General features: G+C 37.6%; 1 long non-coding RNA gene across 1 annotated transcript; it reads right to left on the bottom strand.

Moving 5' to 3' along the window:
• Positions 1-773: 773 nt before the first annotated feature.
• Positions 774-19,787, bottom strand: LOC306642997. The gene is made up of 3 exons (XR_013758770.1): positions 18,821-19,787; positions 2,510-2,615; positions 774-1,026 (listed from the first exon to the last, which is right to left on the bottom strand). It is a non-coding gene; the product is annotated as an uncharacterized lncRNA (long non-coding RNA).
• Positions 19,788-20,186: the final 399 nt, after the last annotated feature.

The raw sequence follows: 20,186 nt of genomic DNA, 5'->3' as shown, positions 1-20,186 counted from the left end.
CCCTGCAACAGGATGTCTTTCCAAACTAGATATCAGGCTTGTCTGGCTTGGGACCAAATGTTAGTTCCCAGTGACACCAATACAGATTCTTCGGTATACACTGTCAGTCATCTACTGCCGGCCCTGTCATCAGAAGACCCAGACTCACTGGGATCTGGATTCTCCAGCTATGTAAGGAGTCTCTCCAGACATGGAACGTCTCCTCTGATTCAGACATGGTAAGCAGCAGGAAGGTTCTGAGAAGCTTCAGGTTGTCCATGTCCCAGGACCTCAAAAAAATCTTCTTGATAGAGGAATAGCCACATTTCAGTGATGAAGCAGAGGGTGTTCTTTCCTTGAAGGTACTCCTCCTCAACTTCTGGCTGCACATTTTTGGACCTTTTACACAGTAGCTCCAGCACTTTCTGGCCAAGTTTTGGTATGTATACAAAAATTCAAGGACATCAGAGTTGTTCCCCCTCTGCAGGACAGGCACCAGGCCATTCATGAGCCCCCGCAGGATGAGTGCTATGAAGGTTTCCACTAGACAGGACACATCCCTGATGAATCTTTGTCATCTTCTCCCTCCTTCTTCACAGTGTGCAGAGGCTTCTGCCAGGTCTCCGCCCCTGGGAGATCCGCCGGCAGGGCACAGGTAAGCCAGCAGTGGGAGGGGCTCGGGATGTCCTCTCTCCTGCTTACTTGTGCAGGCCTTACCTGAGGGGGCCACAGCCATGCTCCTGCACGCTGCCCTGAGCCCCATGCTATCCCAAATGGCCCACAACGGAGTTTTACTCAACCATAAAGAAAAATGAAATTATGTCATTTGTAGGAAAATAGATGGAACTAAAAACAATTAATTATGTTAAATGAAAGAAGCCAAAACTCATAAGGACAAGGGTCATATGTTTTCTCTCATGTGGAAGCTAAAGAGGAAAAAGAAAAAGAAAGTGGAGGGGGGCAGGGATCTCATGAAAATCAAAGGGAGATCAGTAGAGGAAAGGGACCAGAGGGTGGGAGTTGGGGAGAGATGGGAGGGGAGAAGTGCTGGAGAGTGATATTGGCCAAATTATATTGTTATATTGCATGCATGTATGAATATATAACAACAAATTCCATCATTGTGTACAAATATAATGCACCAATAAAAATGCGGAGCAAGACAGAAACAAAGAAAGAAAGGAGGGCGGGAAAGAGCAGGGGCGGGAGAAAAAGGGAGATTTGGCAATGTTAATTCAAGTTTCTGGTTCTAGCCTCTGCAGCTGTGGTTACTATATTTTCCTTAGATGCTGAAAGCTATCCTGGAGTCTTTCCAAACTCTATGAGTTACTAAGTTCCCTTTTTTATTTAAGCTTCTTTGCACTGAGTTTGAGTCATTTTCAAACATAAGAAGCCTAATTAATATAGAAAAAAAAACTTTCACTAATTGCTGGTTATCTCTAACCTTATAAACCCTTTACCCATACTATCTCCAAGAATTTTCTCTATATATAGCTCTCTTAGTTTTAAACCCTCTTAATGGCTTCACTCATTTATCTTTCTCTTCTTTCCCTTTTGTGTTTCCTTCAAGGATCAAAACCAAATTCCTTTTTTTTTTAACAGAATAAGTCAACCACCTTTAAAAAGAAAAAAAAAAATACATTTGTTCCTAAAAACTGTGTCCTCAGATCACATCTTTTACCACCAAAGTTTTATCGGAGTATTTTTTTAAAAGACAGTTCAATACAAGGCAAAAATCTTGAGTCCTTTATTATTTATTAGAAAAAAGAATTCAATTCAGACATTCTTTCCCTAAACAAATTTTTGGGTAATTGATCAGACAACTTACTTAAATTTTCTAATCTATAAAATTATATTTTATACTTAAAATGGCTTTGTAGATGAGCTAGCCCAACTCCTTTAATAAGCTTAGAGAAGTTGAGTGGCTTGTCTAGCACTAAAAAGAAATTAGTAGTAATATCACAACCAGGACATTAGGGCCCTCAGTTTTGGTTGAGGGCCTCAGTTTCCACATAAAAAAGGAACAGACCTTTATGACATGATGATTACCATAATATATTTTGGTTTAGGTTTGTAAAATCAGTATTCAAAAGGGACCTCGGAGGTACTGAAGTTCAACAATAAAATGAGAAAAACTGATCAACAGTCCTCAAACACTTTTAGATCTGGAACCTTTTATTTAAATGAAATCCTATACTGACTAGAAATAAAAAAAAGACAAATAAGAGTGATGAAAATAAATATGTTAGTCCAGGTCCTCCAAAAAGCAGATGTCAAAGATGTACTGGGGGAGATGCTATAAGGGAAAAAGGAGATAGAACTGGAAAAGATAGGGGGACTCTTCAGACTGTGATGTAGATCTTACTCTTGGAAAAAGGGAGAAGAGGAAGAAGAATTGGGTAAGTAGAGTCTCAAACTATTGTGCCATTCTAAGAAAGTTTCAGCCAGGCTGTGGCAGTGTCTTCAAGCCCAAGTCACTTATCAGAGGAGCCCGCATCTTGCAGGAAAAGGCCTGTATTAGTATTCATACCACATTCAGTCACTGGCTAGGAGCAGCCCATTAAAAGAGCAGCTTTAGTGCAAACACAATGGTGGAGTCAGACACAGCTGCCGGAGTCATCAATCAATTAGGCTTCCTGAAACACAAGATTAGAGAGGTATACTTTTATGGCTGTCTCAACAAAAACAAAAAACCTCAAACCTCTTTTAAGCAGAAGTTGCATTTTGTTCTTTTTTGTATCTTCCACTTCTTGTTCTGTTGTATTCATGTGGAAAGAAATGGAAGATACAGAAAAAAATCAAATAGAGGTTGTAGAGCTGAAAAATACAATATCTGGTATGATGATACACCAGCTGGGATTTATAGGGTCAGAAGTGATCAGTGAACTCAATATCATTCAAAATAAACCATTTAAGCTATGAATAAATAAATTTAATCAGTGACTCAAAGAGGGAGAAACAGAAAAATATTTGAAGGAATAATGACTAAAAATATTCCAAATTTGATAAAACTTCATACACAGAGATCCAAGATGCTCAATGAACCCCACACAAGACAAACATTAAAAAAAACACGGGTAATATGTAATAAGGACTTAGAAGATACTTTTGCAAAATGCACTGACCCTTCACTTATGCCTGATCATACCCAATGAGTAATAAAAGCAGAATAAAAAACACTTGTCATCTCTGTGACTGTTTTGTGTCTATCTCTTTTGCTCTGAGTTATTCTCTTCTGCGCGTACCTTGGATTCCAGGAATAACGGGTCTGATCAATAAATATTTTGTGATGAGTTGAAACTATCCCCCTGGCACAGCAACTTTCATATCACCACCAACGGGGCCCCCTCCTGACCAATCCTGAGATAATGACCAACTAGAACACAACTTGACCAAGACTGCTTAACTGCGCAGCTTCCCCTTCCCTATGTAATCTTAGAGTTCATGTCAGCACTCCTAAAGACAGGGCCGAGAACTCTGGTCCTCTCCTCTTCCTGATGTAGTTATCCTGATTAAAGTTTCTTTCTTGCCTTTACCTCTGGTTGTCTCTTTTATTGGCATCTTGTAATGGGTGGCAGAACCTAGTCCATTGAGACATCCTGAAACTGGGGCCTCCACCCTAAAGCTCCCATAATAATAGCATAACCAAACTGCCAAACTCCAGTGATAAAAAGAAAATCTTAAAAGCAGCTAGAGGCAAAAGAAACGTTACACATAGGAGAAGAAAGATATGAATTGTCACAAAATTCTAGCAAAAAAAAGAAATACAAACCAAAAGACAAAAAAAAAAAAAAAAACTTTAAGCCTGGCACAATGATACACACCTGTAATCCCAGTGACTCCAGAGGTTGAGGCAGGAGGACCACAAGTTCAAAGCCAGCCTCAGCAACTCAGCGAAGCCTTAAGCAACTCAGGGAGACCCTGTCTTTAAATAAAACATTTTTTTGAAGGCTGGGGTTGTGGCTCAGTGGTTAAGCATCCCTGGGTTCAAACCCTGGTACCAAAAAGAAAAAGAAATCTTGAAAGTAACGAAAGAAAGAACAAAAAAAAAAAAAAAAAAAAAAAAAGAATCCAGAATTCTGTCCAGAGAAAATGTGTTTTTCAGAAAGGAAGGGAAAACAAAGACTTTTTTCAGAATGGATAGAAAAAAAAATCCTGACTAGAAGACCTATACCATATGAAACTTAAAGCTAAATTTAAAGGATTCCAGACACCCATCAAATCAGTGGTAGTGAAGAAGTTATGGTTTCATGATACAAATAGCCAGTAATAATAAATTAGCGAGATGATAATCTAAAAACTGCCTTTCTCACAATGCTAGTGATAGTTACTAAATATTGTTAGCAATTAGGAATGTAACAAAGAAAGCACAAAAAGATCATATTTGTACCAGAACTTAGATTCGCAAAAAAATGATAGTAAAAATCATGGAATATAATAGTCAAAAGCATACTGAAGTTGGCTCTTGGGAACCAGTTAAGCAAGCTTTGGGCTCTTCTCTTCTAAATCTTAATTTACAGTTGAGATATTGGCCGAATGACTGGGAAAGCCCTTCCAGATCTAACCACCTATAAAGCTATGAGTGTGATGAAATCAACCTAATCTCATCCATCTCTGACTTCACCCTTCTCAACATGACTGCTAGCCCACGAGGAAATCCCCACAATCCCAAAATAACCATTACTTTTATAACTGAAATCAATATGTTAAGTTTGAAAAGATTTCCAAAATGTGTATGTCACACCATGTCATTCAAAGAGAAAAATTATAAGGTCAAAGAACTGATCAGTGAATGAATCAATGGTTATCAGTGTTTGTGGGTGGGGAAAGGGTTTGACTGGAAATAGAACTTTTTCGTGTGGTGGAACTATACTGTATTTTATACAACCTTTTTAAATTTTTATTTTAGTTATTTTTCATGACACTGGGAATTAAACCCAGGGCTCAGAGCATACTAAGCATGAGCTCTACCACTGGGCTCTATCTCTAGCCTCTGCACTATATTTTGATGGTGAGGGTGGTTACAGGACTGAATGCATTTGTGAAAATTCATAGAATTATATTCCACAAAACGTAAGTTTTATGATACTTAAATTTAAAAATAAATATTTTAAAAGAATAAGACAGCAGCTTCAGTGCTAATTCACATCCATTTCCTTAAAAGTTGCCATCATTTTAATATGTTTTAGATCATTTTCCAGGTATTAAATTTAACTTCTTATTTGAATATCTACTTTCTTAAAATAACATCAATTACTTTAAACATATATAATATGTACTGTAAAATCAATACATTGCTTTAAAAATCTGAGTTATGGTATTGAGAGTCTAGAAAACAGATCTATTGAGGTATAATGTACAATAAAGTTCATCTATTTTAGGTACACAGTATGATTTTAGTAAATTTATAGAGTAAATATAGTGTATAACCATGACCACAATCTAATTTTCATTCGCTCCATCATCCTAAAAAGAACGCTTGTTCCCACTTTCACTTTAACAGACTTTCAAAACGAAAAGACAAGGACTGGGGATATACAACATAAAGCACTTGCCTACTATGCACAAGATTCTGGGTCCAATTCCCAGCTCTAGAAAAAAATTAAAACGTAAGATAAGAAGTTAACCTGATGATTAATTTGCTAACAGATTTTTAGCATTGGAAAGTTCTTAAGATGCTATAGGTCAAAATTCTACCTAATGTTCATGCTTCCATATCACATCTGGTGAGTGACCCAGGCTAGTTACTCAACATTCACTGATAAGTAAGTGACTATCAAACAATTAATTTCATCTTTGTCCAAATTTTTAAATACACAGTTATTCTTTACTTTGAAGCACTAAGCTTTATGTGTGTAACTCCCCATGTGCCCTAATCCTCAGCTCAATAACTTATCAAAAGTTCCAACTCTAGCATTCTTAAGAGTTTGTCAAAATCAAAAGTAGCTCTGTTCTAGGCAAAAAATGGCAATCTCTGGGACTGAGAATTACATTAGTATGCAAGGAAAGGTTTCAAAGAAATTTTTCTTAAATCCTCGAAGTTCAAATAGAAGGCCAAAATTATCCCATGTAATTAAAAGTGAAACTAAAATTTACTTACATTCTAGTATATTACCCCATCCAATGAATTACCTCACTTTATACTAAGTGGGTAATAACTAGCCTGGCTCTTGTGTATCGCATTAGATGAGTAAAAAGACTTGAGAAGAGTTCATAATCTTATAAATTACCAAAGGATGCAAGGAGAGAAGATACAAATATTTATAATTTATTGTAATTATAGAAATTACAATCTGGCAACAAAATCACCAGGGCTGGCGTCATGAGCTAGTGACCTGTGTAAGTAATCATGCAGAGTCTCTCATTTGGCCTAATTCTGCTGCTACCTTCCTGGAATGTTTTTATTTTTGAGACAGGGTCTCATGATGCTGCCAAGCTGATCTTGAACACCTGGACTCAAGCAATCCTCCTGCCTCAGCCTCCCATGTTGCTAGGACTACATGTATGTACCACCATGCCTGACTTTAAAATTCCTAATCATGTTTTAATAAGGTGGACTCTTTTCATCTTGCAATAAACTCCATAAATTTTAAACCAGTTGAGAAACTCATTCAAGCCTGGAGGTGGGAGGCAATAGTAATAACCACACATCACATTTGCATAGCCTTGTAAGGTTTCAAAGTCCTTAAGTACACTTTGACCCTTATAATCTGTCCACTAAGGAGACCAAAAAAAAAAAAAAAAAAAAAAAAAAAAAAAAAAAAAGGAAGAGTTGTGATTTGTCCAAGGGCACAGAATCAAGAGAATTTTAGAAACGATGTTAATTATCCATGTCCCCCATGCCTCATTTTGCAAATAAAAAAGTTCAAGTTCAGGGAAATTAGAAGGCTTGTCCAAGGTTACTCACAAGTACAATTCCAAGAAACAATATTTCTCATTTCTGCTCTGGTATACTATGGACTGTCCCATATTGTCTACGTGGAAGTTCTGTACTATGAGCTCCTTGAAGCTGGCATCATGTGTTGCTGGTTTTGGCGACATCAGGAGGTACCCTGTGAGTTTCTGTATATCTGCTTCCATTTTTAAAACATGTTGCTATGTATATATACAACATCTTCCAACAAGTTAAAAATATAAATGATGTAGCTCTTGGTATCATTTTGAACATGTTGGAAGAGGTGCCTGTCTTATTATAAGGCTCCATAATGATTCAGCAAGCAGACTGCATAGGCCTCCACCTTTCTATAAACTTCCCATCTACTTTCACACGTAAGGGGAAAGCCTCCACTGCAGTTCCTCCCTGGCACATCAGTGCTGTTCTGTCCAAATGAGAAAGAATTCAGGTACTTATTAAGCACTCCACCTGAACAGGCATTGTAAAAGAAACTGGAGCTAAAGGAAAAGAAACCAGAAAGAAGATGTTTCGATATGATATCACACAGAAAGATGGCAACAGAGTCCCAATTGAATTTTAGAAGTGAAAGAGACACTGGAGTCCATGTAGTACAATGCACGAAAGTTGCAGTCTGCTGGATTCAGTAGCACATGCATGCAACCCCAGCAACTTGGGAGGTTGAGGCAGAAGGATTGCAAGTTCAAGGTCAGCCTCAGCAATTTAGCAAGACCCTAAGCAACTTAATCAGACCCTGTCTCAAAATAAAAAATGTAAAGGGCTGGGGATGTAGCTCAGTGGTAAAGTGCTTCTGGGTTCAATCCCCAGTACTGAAAAAAGAAAACAGGGGTCAGTTCAGAGTAATACAAAAAATAATAAAGGACCTAGAGTTTCTTGCTTCCATAAAACAACTTCTTCAGACACTGCTCCTCTAGTTTGATACCCAAATTCTTTGCTTGCTGACTTAAATTAGCTCCTTTTTCTCCCCAACATATCAAATGGTTACAACCATTACAGACACGAGGCCCTGATTTGCATGACTTGGGACAAGGCAGTAGATGGAGACACGGCAACTTAGAAGACATGAATTCAAGCTAACTCAAGGAAGTTAAGAAAATACTAAGTCTACTGGAGTGCATTTATAACACTACATATTTATAAAATAAGCACATAGAAACAATAAATAGGGAAGAGGAGAGAAGAGGTGTAAATATTAGTAACTTCATTGTTATCACATTTGAGCAAAGGACATTGATTACCCACACTGGAAAAAAGTATTAGAAAACATGATATATAACAGCAATAGGGAAAAGATTAATTTTTTTCATAAACCACACTGGAACAATTGGTCCTCCCTCCCCAAGACCTCAAACCATACACAAAACCCAATTCCAGGAGAATTAAAGACCTAAATATGAGAGGCAGAAATACAACAAATTGAAAAGACAGCACAGAATATCTTCATGACCTTGCCTCAGGAAAAGTTTTCCTAAATAAAAACATAAAAAAAATTCATACATTATTCATTCATACGTATTCATACATTAATTTGTTCAAAATCTGTTAGCCTTAAGAATTCATATAGAAAGCAAAAAGCCAAGCCACAAACGGGGAGTATATATTTACAACATATATAAATGATAAAAGATTAATATCCAGAAACATACAATGAATTGCTAGGAACTCAGAGAGAGAAAATAAGATTGAGGTAAACACATCAACAGGCATTTCCCAAAAGGCAAAAGGTTTCTGAACAATCCAAACAATCAGGACATGAAAAAAATGCTTAATCTCATGAATAATCTGGGGAATGCAAATTAAAACCATAGACACCTCTAGTCCCAGTTACTCCAGAGACTGAGGCAAGAGGCAAGAGGATCACAAATTCAAGGCCAGGCTGGGCAATTTAGGAAGACCTGTCTCAAAATTTTACAAAGGGCTGGGTATGTAGCTGAGTTACAGAGCACTACTGGGTTCAATCTCCAGTGCCCCAAAGGCAAATACATAAATAAAACCACCATGAAATACCATTATACTCCCCAGGGGACAAAAATATTAAGGCAATGGAAACTATGTATAAGTTGTACCTGCTGGAAGCAGAGTAATTTGATATAAAATTTTGTTCCACTCAGTGGTAATTCTACCTGTAAGAATGTACCTCACGTTTCACTTAGCATGATATTCTCCAAATCCTTCCATTTATTAGCAAATGCCATAATATTCTTCTTCTTCATGACTGAATAATATTCCATTGTGTAATATATCACAGTTTCTTTATCCATTCATCTTTTGAAGGGCATCTAGGTTGGTTCCACAATCTAGCTATTGTGAATTGAGCTGCTATAAACATTGATGTGACTGTGTTACCGTAGTTTGCTAATTTTAAGTCCTTTGGGTAAAGACCGAGGAGTGGGATAACTGGGTGAAAAGGTGGGTCCATTCCAAGTTTTCTGAGGATTCTCCACACTGCTTTCCAGAGTGGCTGCACGAATTTGCAACCCCACCAGCAATGTAAAAGTGTGCCCAAAATGGTGGAATGGGACAGACATCACTACCCTATGTACATGTATGATTACACAAATGGTATGAATCTACATTGTGCACAACCATAGAAACGAAATGATGTAACCCATTTGTGTACAATGAATCAAAGTGCAGTCTGAAATAAATAAATAAACAAACAAATAAATAAATAAATAAAAAGAATGTACCTTGTGTATGGAAGGATTCCTGCCATGTGCATCAGGGGACACATGCAACCATGTCCTCCAAAGTGTGCTGATTAGCCACACCAAGAAACAACCAAAATGTTCTTCAACAGTAGAACTGAGACAGCCAAGCTGACTCTCAGTCTTATAGGGTTAACAGACATACCATAAAATTAGTAGTTAAAAAGTTGACTGATCTTCAACCCTATAAAATTAAACTAACACACCAGGAGATAGGAGGTTGGGAAACCAGCTCAGTCTCCTGAGACTACATGGTCAGCAGAAATACCAAGAAGTCAGAGACAGTCTCGATAAGGTCACTAATATCAAACTCTCTGAGACAAGACATTAGTTTGCACTGTTCTAAAAATAATGTTAGGGATTTTCCCAGATGCTAAGGGGCAGATCTAGGTGGTGAGGGACAAATGCATGCATAGTCACTAAGGCAACATACAGTTACCTTTATTTTATTAAATTATTTTATTTATTATTAATTAACTATATTCTTTAGGGATGTCATGTGTGTAAGAATCACACCCCAAGGTGGAGACTTAAGATGGTAATGAAGCCTATTGAATGAAGGGGCACGAAGAAGAGCACAACTAAAACTCCGCCTCCCCACGCGATGACATCAAGAACCGGGATGCCGTGGCCCCGCACGGTAGCGCACACCTGTAATTTCAGCGGGTTGGGAGGCTGAGGCAGGAGGATGAAGAGTTCAAAGCCAGCCTCAGCAACCTAGCAACTCAACAATACCCTGTCTCTAAAAAAAAAAAAAAAAAAAAAAAAAAAAAATTTTTAATGTAAAAAAAAGGGCTGCAGGCACAGTGGTTAAACACCCTTGGATTCAACACCCGGAACCAAAAAAAAAAAAAAAAAAGAACAAAAAAAATCAGGGTTCCTGCCTACCCCCCAGATGCCATAAAAACTGCACACCTTTGTCCTTTGTTTAAGTCATCTTGGAATATTTTGTCCCTGCTGTTTCCCTTATACTCAAACATAAAAATAAAGAGTCTTATTCCTGTGCCAATGTGCTTTAAAATGATTCTTATGATGGAAAGCACAAGAACCCAATCATTGACAGAATGAACAAATAAACTTGATTTATTTATGTAGTGAAATATTATACAACAACAAAAACCATAGCTACATCATTAATCTGGATCAATCTCACAAACAATACTGAAGGAAAAAAAAATAGTCACAAAGGAACATGGGCAGCACAATCCATTTCTATGAAGACCTCCAAAAAACTAAACTATATTCTTTGGGGATGTCAAACAGAGTTATTAAACTATAAAGGAAAGAAGTAATCAAAACAAAGGTACAGGGTTATTTTCAGAGTTTGGGTAAAAGGTGTATGAGTGGGTAGTGGCACACAGAGAACAATGTTCTATTCTACTTGAGTAGCACAGTGGTGCATGCCTGTAATCCCAGCAACTAGGAAGCTGAGGCAGGAGGATCACAAGTTTGAAATAAACTGAACAGTGCTATGCTTTAACTCTTAAACTAGCTCATCAAACTAGAATATAGTAGTTCATTTAATAGGTTCACTAAATATGAATGAATATGCTTTATCAAATAGAAAATAATATATTAAATCATAAAGTTACCATTGTTATGTGTCAAAACCTGAGCAAATATTGACAATTTCACATGGTTCAACAAAAATGGCACATGCAATATGGTATGTGTGTGATATATTTCATTATAAAAATGTAAAGGAAAGAAAAAGGCACTGGTAAGGAGTCAGAAAACCTATGTTTTAAGATAACTAGTTGGTCTCCAAACTGGGTTCTAAGATCACACAGAGACCCTTTACCCCTATTTCTGTAGAAAAATAGTGTAGACTAATGGTTAAATGCTGGACTCTGCAGATGGTAGACTTAGATTTGAATCCCAGTCCTACTACTTACAAACTACTTCCCTTGACTCAGCTACTTAATTTATTGTAGCATCCATTTCCTCATCTAAGAAAGGGCAGTGTTAGTGCCTATCTTATAGAGTTGTTATGAAATATATGTAAAAGTATATAAATGTGCATACATATAAATCATGTTATTAGGTCCCATTCTCTTCTGCCACATTTCTTCAGAGGGTTTTAGGAAAGCACAAGTGAAGAATTGTGTGAATATGTTTTGAAAAACACAAGATTTCATGCAACTCCTCTATCACAATTCCTATCCTTTTACACATCTACATCCATCCACATGCAATCACTCATCACAAAACCAACCTTGATGACTTTGGAAGCAAAACAACTCATAGGAGTTAAGATAGATCCATGCACTCACAGATCTGAATAGAACATCTGAGTTTCTTAACCAAAAATTAAACATTACATTTTTCCTAACCCCAGTCTCCTAGTAAAAACTTGAGCACCTTGAACTAAAGAAAACAAAGCCTTTCAAAAAGCACCTAAAGGTCAACCTACAAGGTCCACCTTCCCAACTCCCATGATTCACAGATAAAGACGAGGCATCATCAGAGGAGACTCCCAGGGTACCAAGAGCAGCAGCTCAGAGTATGCATGGCCCCTTTTCTGACAGCTGCAGGTGGCTCAGACTAGAGGGGCTTTCTGCCTCCAACAGGGTTTGCAGATGGCTTGGTTTTTCTGCCCTAAAATTCCTTTAAAAAAAATTCAAAGTTGTTTGAACTATCTCTATGTATAACTTTAGAAAATAAATAGGAAGGGGGTGTCACCTGCTTGGAAACAGAATGGCTGTGCCTACAGTCCTAAGCCACCCCACCGTTAGCAAGAGGCACAAAATCCTGCAAACCAGCTTAAATTTAGGACAAAAAAAAGAGCTTAAAATCCCCTGCTGATCTTACATTCAGCCTCAGCAAACTTAGTTTAAAAACAAAATGCAAGTAAAAACCTAGAGAGGTGGGAAGAAGGCAAGTGACTTAAAAATGTACACATATGTCAGGGAGTGATGTTGGTCAAATTACATTGTTATATTGTGTGCATGTATAAATATGTAGCAACAAATTCCACCATTGTGTACAATTATAATAATGTAGCAATAAAACATGTGGAAAGAAAAAATGTACTCATAGCATATCAGATGAGAACTTCAGTTTGGCTGGTACTGTTGGGTGAATTTAAAAAATGCAGCCAGGCTTCCCAAAATCAAAACAAAGTACCCAGCTACATTATTCCTAAAAATTCCTAAGATTCCCTTAACCAGGATGTCACAGATATTTGGGTCTAATCTCTGAGTCAACCCTTAGTTGGTGTAAAAACTATGCCTGGCAACCTCCACCCTAAATGCTAGCCAAATACAATTCCAGAACCTCAAAAGAAATAAGATACTAATTTTAAAAATCAAAAATAAAATAAATACTAAGCATAGGGGCTGGGGATATAGTTCAGTGGCAGAGGCAAGCATAAAGGCCTGGGTTTGATCACTGGCACAGCAAAAGAAAAAAAAACTGAGCATAAAAATTACTCTTTCCTCACCTAATTTACATTATTTTTTGCCCAGAGGATGCCATTTTCAAGATTCTTGCCTAAGTATGTGTGACTGTTTTTATAATATCTAGATTAGTTCTTGATAATTACTTATTTTATATAGTGCTGCTAGTAAAACCCAGAAAGTATGGACTGGCAGTTAGGGAAAGAAAAAAAAAAAAAGTCGGTGATTTTGCTACCACTGAGTTCCCTTATGAGGACCACCTTCAAAGGTGAATAATGTGGAATACTGTCTAGGTTCTTCTCTATCCTAGACCCTGTAGGAAAAAGGCTGTCCAACTGTACTGGCCAAAAACCCACCTTGGTCTAGTTCCACCGTTACTCACAAAGAGCAACTCCAGTGTTTAAAACTGAATAAAGATTATGATCCATAAATAAATGAAGACTATGATTCAGCAACAGATATAATAGCTTATTGTTATGATTTGGATCTGGAATGTCTCCAAAGTTTCATGCGTTCAATGGTGGGAACTTTTGGGAAGCAATTGGATCATGAGGGCTTTGATCTCACCTTCTAGTAGATTAATTCATTGATGTGAATGGACTGGGAGGTGGGATCTAGTTGGGGGAAATAGGTCATGGGATGGGAATGGGGTCCCCTGGAAGGGTATATCTTAATCTCTAGCCCCTTCCTTTCTCCCTCCCTCCCTCTCTCTTCTCTCTGCTTCCTAACTGTCATAAGCTGAACAACTCTTTCTTCTGCCACAACCTTTGCCATGATGTTCTGCCTCCCCCAGATCCAGAGCAAATGGAGTCGGTTGACCATGGACTGAAACCATGATCCAAATGAACTTTTCCTCCTCTAAGTTGTTCTTGCAGATATTTTGGTCATGATGATGAAAGGCTGATTAACACTCATATGAATAAGATCCTTATTTGCCTATTAAATCCTAATTCCAGACTTGGATAGTGATAGTGAAGCTAAAATTGAGATGTTACCCTACTGGTCATCTAGCAGGTATTTGCTGAGCTTGGAGTAACATGTTGTAAGGATGGGAGACCTGGCAAAACTTAATGCTCGCGCTCCCTCAGTCAGCCTCAGGGATTGATTCCACAGCTGTCTGCACTATTAGTATGGCTTAGTCATTAATTGTACTGGGTAAGGGGCCATAATGACAAGTTTTTGCCATGAAGTATTAAATAAAACACCAACTCTTGAGCTCTCCTGTCTGTGATGTATTGCTCCTATGTAGGGCTTATGATATCAAATTATTACATAATAGATCTGTTGAAGTTCTTACCTCTTAGGGCAAAAATGAAGTTTTACTTAAAGAAGTTTTACTTAAAGAAAAGTTCTGATCCATGCTAAATGGGAAGAAAGTGGAAAGTTGCAAGTCCACCGTTGGGCCAGAATGGAGACACTCGTGGGTAAGTCAAACAGAGAACAGGGAGAACTGGGAGAACAGGTAGCAGGAGTCAGGTAACATAGCTTACCTAGAGAGTTTCCTTATACCTGGGTCAGCAGATTTCTTTACAGCAAATGATTGAAAATTATGTTATAGATTAAATAAAATAATAAGAAAATACTTTAGAAATTTAAAAGTCAATTAACTTGATTGTTTTAAGAACATATTCAGATCTCCTACCAAAGTTAGCAGTACTACCCAGAATCGAATAATTTATTTTTAAATATTTTAGATGAATAAAAAGAATAAAAGGATGATAATAAACACTGATGTGTTCAGCACCTATTTCAATAAACAAAAATTACATAAAAATTGCTTTTCCTTAAAAATTTTAGAGTATTTTTTTAAGATCAGCAAAATATAGCTGAAACCTCTCTGATCATTCTTCAAGAACTTTCCCTTTGCCCAGATGTAACCACTACCCTGAATATGGTGCTTATCATTCCTTCCCAGGCATTTTTTAATATGTAGACAATATTTATATTCCTAGATTTTTAAAAGGTATTATGATGCATGTTTTTAAGTTTTAAAGTGGCATGCAAATAATGTTCCTTTGTGCTCAATATTATGCTCAGAAATTTCTTTTTTTTTTTACTTTGATTCCGTGATCAGTTTTCACTGCTGTATAGTATCCCATTATAGAGTAAACACAATGATGGGTATTTAAGTTGAGTTTCTCATTATGTTGTTTGCTTTGCCTTCTTTGTTCAAAAGAAAGGTGAAATATGTATGTCTCCAGGTACACCTGTTTAAAGAGTTTCTGCAGGGCCTCTGCCTAAGAGTACAATTATGGGGTTATCAAGAGGCAGTCTCCACAGCATTGCCAGATATTATCAAATCATTTTCCAAATGACTGCAACGATTCTCACTCCCATTGCCTCACCTCATCAGCACCTGATATTGTCAGGCTTCCGTTTTTGCCAATCTGATGAATGTGAAGTGAATTCTTATTGTGGTTTTAATATGTATTTCTCTGATCTTTTAATGGTTTACAGGACATTTGGGTTTTCTCTTTGTGAATTAACTGTCATCTCTTTGGCCCAATTTTTAACTGAGTTAAAAAATTTAACTGTCTTTTTTCTTTTAATTTATGAGAGCTACAAATATATATCCTTTATAATAATGCAAATATATGTATTGCAAATATATTCCTTTAACCCACGACAGCATTTTTACTCTTTTCATGGGCTTTTTTTTTTTTTAGATAGATAAGAGTTTTTATTTTAATGTAGTTAAATTTTTCAATATTACCTCTTTTGTCCTTTCTGTGTCAGGCACAAGGTATAGAGCAATGTCAATCAATATGTTACCATTTGTATGAAAGATGGTCAGGGGAAGAAGATATAATTATATTTTTGTACATTTAAATAAAATTTAAAAGGATGCACAGGAAATTTTAACTGTGGATATTTCTGATGGAGGGTAGTGGTACAGGGCTTGTGCAAGGGCAGAACTGAGTAAAAGAAGATGAATTACAATCTATTTAGCACCTTCTTTTCAACAGATGAGCAGTTAGTGCTGTCCTACTAGAAATTTCTTTCATCAGTTGTTGTAGAATGAAACTTATCTGAAACAAGTCTGGAAAGTTTTTTGTTTGTTTGCTTTTGTTTTGTGGTGCTGGGGATTGAACCCAGGATCTTGTGCATGTGAGGCAAGCACTCTACCAACTGTGCTATATCCCTAGCCCAAGTTTTTGGATTTTATAGTCAGGTTTAGAGTAGAAGTCCTGTGCCAGCCCTCCGTAGTCTCAGGCTACCATTAGGAGCTTCCAGTAAGTTTCTCATGGATCTGAAACTCAAGGAAAATGTGGGTTGTTTGGTAGTCTCGATATCTAAGGAAAGACATATTGACAGGTAGCTGTTTAAATTGGTAGGGATGATATATCCTTATTGTTAGAGGCATGGATCTAAAACAGAGGCCTTATTAATAACCAACTTGATTGGACCCTTCTCAAAAAGTTCAAGCAGTGTCTTACAGAAATGAAACCTGATTTGAGCCCATTGACTCAGGGTTTCTTGAACCTGTGAAAGAATTGCCCTTAAATGCTCTATAATAACTTCATAAGGCTTTACCCATTACATGGCTGTCTTACTAACGCATGCATGGCCTTTAGTAACCAGACATCTCAGGGCCTGCTCACTGATATTTCATTTGGAAAGTGTTCAAGCCTTTTATTTGCTATAGTATTCACAATCATTAGATTTATGGACAGAATGTCAGACCAGTGTACTTTGGATAAATAAACTGCCATAACTCTTTCAACGACATATTTTTTAAGATCTAGGTTGATATGTTATTGCCCCCCTTTAATCCCAGAAGAAATTAAGGGCAGTGAAAGCATGGATGAATCTTGAGGTTTTCAAATTTTATGGTCTATCCTATGAAATGTGTGTCCTAATTATTCTTAATGGACAAGGTTATTATAAACAGTATATTTTAGACAACTTTGCTGGCTATCACTGATCATCATTCCTTACTAAGGAACATGCTGTATAAATAGCCTGTAAAGGCATAAAGATATATAAAATCCCCAAAACATTTGCAGGTGAGAAACCCTTCATTTGTATAAAAAACAACCCAAGAATTTATCAAGTTCCCACAAGGGAAAATGAACTGCCTTCTTTCCCTTGAGGCCCAATAGCAGGTGTCCTTGTTTGGATCTTTAATGTCACCCCAAAAGCTCATATTTCAGGCAATACAGGAACTTTTCAAAGGTAAGATGATTCAATTATGAGAACCATAACCTCACTGATGAATTAATCCCATTTGACAAATTAATCATTTTAATGGACTAATGAATAGCCACTGTAGGCAGGTTGGGTGTGGGTGAAGGAAGTCACTGGAAATGTGCCCTTGGACTATATCTGGTTTCTCTCTCTCTCTCTCCCTCTCTCTCTCTCACTCCCTTTCCTAGCCTTCATGAGCTGAGCAGCTTTCTTCCATAATGACATTCCACCATGATATTCTGCCTCACTTGGGGCCAAAGCAATGAAGCCTACTGACCATAAACCAAACGTCTGAAACCTTGGGCCCCAAATTAACTGAATAAATGTGAGCACATGGAGCTAGCCAGCCATGCCTAAAAATTCCATTCTTTGTTCATGTATGCCATGTGACAGACTACATAAACTTAATGCTGACAGGCCTCTATCCTAGAGTCCCACAGACAATCTGGGTGCAAATAAAAACCTAAAAACCAAAAATAAAGAAGAAGAAGGGGGAGGGGAGGAGGAAAAGAAGGATGAGGGGGAAGAGGAAGAGAAAGAATGAAGTAAGAAAGAAAGAAACAAACAAACCTAAACTAAACTAACCTGACCTAACCTATTGGTCTCCAAAAATTCTGAATGTGAAATCTGGGTTTTGAAGAAGAAAAACATTTAATAGAATTTCCAGGGGGATATAGTGAATTGATAAGATCAAAACAAAGATATCTGTGAATAGAAAATGCCCTTGACTGTATCATTAACCAAATCAATCATTTTATAACAAATACAGCCGAAATAACCTTGAGAAATATTTACACTTCCAGAAGTGAGCAACTCTTGTTTTACAGTCAATAAAGTACCCCCAAGGCATAACCAGCATCAGTTTAGATGTTAATTTTGAGAAACGTGCCCACTCTGACAGGACGGTGTCACCTGAGCAAAATATATGGAAATGAAAAAAAAAATTATGATTATAAAAAAAGGTCTAGTGACCTTCTTTTATTTTTGTTCCACTTCAATGAGTTGAGGGCTACGTTAACATAGAAAGCAGATGTGTGCACTCAACTTTATCTCAGGCCCTAAAAAGAAATGAGAAGCTTCTTTCGAATGTTGAGTGTTGAAACAATAACTGAATTTCTTATTATTCTCCAATCTAAACATTGCATTTACATAGTTTCTTCTTAGATTTTAATTGTTAAGAATATAGTGATTAAGCTCATGGAATTCAGAGACAAAAAGACTTAGTTTGACTCTTTGCCAGTGATCCACTAAGTAATCCTCAGGAAATCACTTAACTTATTTGAGCCTAAATCTCTTCAATTTATTTTCTAAATTTATAATAGTATCAGTCACAGAACATATGAGGGTTAAACGAAGATTTATTTGAGGTATTAAGACTTATTACTGTGCCCAACACCTAATAAATTGCTCAATTTTGATTATGCATTCATTCAACAAGTGTTTCTTTAGAACTCCTATATGCCAGTTCATTTTCTAGATGCTGGACAGAAAATCAGAGCTGGCCTTTAGACAACTCTAGGAAGCAACACTAACAGAACACAGGAGCTATTATCTCTCTTTCAAGCAGTTTTTTAGCAATAGGACTATTGGAAAGGGCTAACCCAAGAACTTTGCTATAGTAGTATGAGAGGTACCTTTAGACCCAGCATCAAAGGTGGAAGAGTGGATGTCACTGTAAAGTTGCATGAGACAATATGGTCCTTGGTGTAGCCCAGGATGTCCTTCAGGGAGTCCTCCAACGTCCACTTCACTGCCTTCTTGATGTTATATTTGGCCGCTTTCTCCAGGCAATGGGTCAGATCCATGACAGACAATTGGGGTCAGGCACATGGAAGGCCTTGGCAGCAAGCTTCTCATTCACCTTAAGAATGACCTTACAGCCTTGGCAGCACCAGTGGATGTACTGGGCAATCCCATGACCATCATGACACAGTTTACCAGAGGGCCTATTGTCATGAGGCCCTTCAAGATACCAAAGTTGTTGTGCCTTAGCCAGAGGCACTAAACAGTGGTACAGCAGGCTTTACAATCTTAAGACAATCTTAAGAGAATTATACTTCTTGTGGTCTCACCCTTGACAGACTTGGGGGCATCAGCAGAAGAGGCAGAAACTGTGACCCTTTTGGCTTCAACCTTCAAGTGAGCCCCAGCCTTCTCCATGATAGTGAAGACACCAGCAGACTCGACAACAAATTCAATACCAGCATTTTCCCATTTGATGTTGGCAAGATCTCATTCCTAGATGATGGAGTCAGACTTTCCATTAATGGAAACTTCCCATTCTCAGTTTTGACTGTGCTGTTCAACTTGTTATGGGTGGAATCATACTGGAACAAGTGAACCATGTAGCTGGGATGAACAAAGGGGTCATCAATGGTACACGATACCCACTTTGCTGGAGTTGGGTGACCAGGTGCCCAATACAGTCAAATCCATTTTCTCCAACCTTCACCATCATGTATCAGGGATGCAGCTGGTACTGCATGAGAAGATGCAGCTGTCTGTCAAACAGGGAGGAGCAGATAGCCATTCTACTCTTGATCAATTATCTTGGTATTTTGCTTTACATAATTTCTACCCCTTTGCAGGAGAGAGATCACTGAACCTAGCCAAAAAAGATGACAGACACTGTTTGAATCTTTAAGATCTGATGCACCACAACATATAGTTATATAAGCTTTAATGTTCTTGCCTTCTCTCATCTCAAACGTTCATCTCCCTTGTCAAATAAAATGCCCAGAACAGTTCAATTCTGGTTGTAATCTCCTGAGGGTCCCTGCCCAGGATCAACACCACCACTGCCTCCAGCAGCATGTAGTGGCTTCTGCCTCCATGGTTGAGCCACCCAAGAATTCTTTACAACCTCTCAAGAACAGACTGTATAACCAAAGGCAAATCTTCATTTCTCCTAGCCACACAGTCTCTGACTTCATTTTTATTTTCTTTTTTTGTGCCAGGAATTAAACCCAGGAGCATTTAACCACTGAGCTAATCACCTGC

Source organism: Sciurus vulgaris, assembly GCF_902686455.1.
Source record: "Sciurus vulgaris genome assembly, chromosome: 1".
Taxonomy (NCBI): domain Eukaryota; kingdom Metazoa; phylum Chordata; class Mammalia; order Rodentia; family Sciuridae; genus Sciurus; species Sciurus vulgaris.
The sequence above is the reverse complement of the archived record's forward strand: the minus strand, read 5'-3'. Positions and strand labels throughout refer to the sequence as shown.